This window comes from Echiichthys vipera (assembly GCF_963691815.1).
Source record: "Echiichthys vipera genome assembly, chromosome: 22".
In the NCBI taxonomy this organism is placed as follows: Eukaryota; Metazoa; Chordata; class Actinopteri; order Perciformes; family Trachinidae; genus Echiichthys; species Echiichthys vipera.
The window spans coordinates 708664-711002 of NC_139847.1; positions in this window are offsets into that span (position 1 = coordinate 708664).

Below are 2339 nucleotides of genomic sequence, written 5' to 3' on the forward strand. Positions count from 1 at the left end.
ACTTTTATTAAATTTGTAAAAACGTGAAAATCAGTGTTTGTTCTTTCAACCAGTGTGTGTGTGTGTGTGTGTGTGTGTGTGTGTGTGTGTGTGTGTGTGTGTGTGTGTGTGTGTGTGTGTGTGTGTGTGTGTGTCTGTGTGTGTGTGTGTGTGTGTGTGTGTGTGTCCTGCAGGTGTGTGTGTGTGTGTGTGTGTGTCCTTCAGGTGTGTGTGTGTGTCCTGCAGGTAGGTGTGTGTGTGTGTGTGTGTGTGTGTGTCCTGCAGGTGTGTGTGTCCTGCAGGTGTGTGTGTGTGTCCTGCAGGTGTGTGTGTGTGTGTGTGTGTCCTGCAGGTGTGTGTGTGTGTGTGTGTCCTGCAGGTGTGTGTGTCCTGCAGGTGTGTGTGTGTGTCCTGCAGGTGTGTGTGTGTGTGTGTGTGTCCTGCAGGTGTGTGTGTGTGTGTGTGTGTGTGTCCTGCAGGTGTGTGTGTGTGTGTCCTGCAGGTGTGTGTGTGTGTGTGTGTGTCCTGCAGGTGTGTGTGTGTGTGTGTGTGTGTGTGTCCTGCAGGTGTGTGTGTGTGTGTGTGTGTGTCCTGCAGGTGGAGCTGTTGTGTCTTTTATCGCTGACTCTCTTTCCTGCGCTCTGATTGGCTCTCTACTCCGTCCAATCACAGTCCTGCTGAACAAAGAGGCTGCTTCAATGGAAATGCGTTCTGTGTGTGTGTGTGTCCCTGTCTCTGTCTCTGTGTGTGTGTGTGTGTGTCCCTGATGTATTCAGTAATTAAAACACACACACACACACACACTTGTGTAACGATGAGGCTGTTTGATGTTTGTGTGTAAATGTAAATTAGAGGATCAGAGAGAGGTGAGTACTCATTCAATTAACACACACACACACACCACACAGAGACACACACACTTAACACGCACACACACACACACAAAGACACACACCACACAGAGACACACACACTTAACACGCACACACACACACACAAAGACACACACACACATACTTTACACACACTTCACACAGACACACACACACTTCAGATACAAACAAACACATACTTCAAACACACACACACATACTTCAAACACACACACACACATACTTCAAACACACACACACACACACACACACACAAACACACACACACACACACACACACACACACACAAACACACACACACACCCTCTCATGTGTAATTAAAACATGCTCCTTCTTCTTCTTCTGCTTCAGTATAAAAAACAGTCTCATCTGTAAATAACAAACTCATTTAAGTCTGAAGTCACACACACACACACAGACACACACACACACAGACACACACACACACACAGCCATTTATTTATCTTCTTTTTCTATATTTTAATTACTTATGTACTGTAATTTATTTGTTTATTATTGTGTGTGTGTGTGTTAAGTGTGTGTGTGTGTGTGTCTCTGTGTGTGTGTGTGTGTGTGTGTTAAGTGTGTGTGTGTGTGTGTGTGTGTGTGTGTGTGTGTCTGACACGCACAGACGTTTTCCTTCAGCCTCATGTCTCGATCAACACTTCCTTGTTTCCAGGTGTTCTACGCGCAACGTAGCCTCCCATAATAACACAGTCCCTTAAAGGTCCTTAACCCTTAATTACCCCCCCCCCCCCCCCCCCCCCAATCAAGATGGCCGAGCTCTGGTCCGCACCGGCTCAGGTTCGGCACCACAGCCTCCTGTCTAGGTGCTGGGGAGGGTGGTACAGGGGCGGGGGGTGTCGCCTGGGCCGGGGGCCGGGCCTGGATCAGGGGCCATGTCGTAGGGGAACGGTGACGGGGCTCTTGCCGTGGCCGAGCGGTCAGAGGGGGGTGCTGGGACTCCCCTCAGCCTGCGAGCGTGCCACCGCGATCCATCGTCAAGCAGAAATGAGGCGGGGCCAAGAAGGCACCTGATCCGTCCGGGTCGGGACCAGAAGGAGGCCATCTTGTCCGGCCTCTGCGGCCGGCGAGCGCTGACCCAGACGGAGACCTGAGAGCACGGTGGCCCCGCCCCCCCCCGCCCCGCCGTGCAGCGACACCCTCCCGGACTTGAGTCAGGGAGGGACCGGGGAACCATTTGGTGCTCGCAGCATCAGAAACCCCGGTGACCCCGGTGACCCCGGTGTGGTGGAGTGATGGTTTGCTCTGTGAGGCAGGGGGGGTCTGGATGAGTCTGGCCCTGGACCAGGTCTGCACGGATCCCGTCCTCAGTGTTACGCTTTACTCCCCCATCGGCCTGTGGGGGGTAAAGAGCGACACCCTGCTGGAGAGACGGTCAGAGAACTCCACAGATGCCTCCTGTGGACCTTATCTGTGGTTACACACCCCAGCGGGCAGAGAGA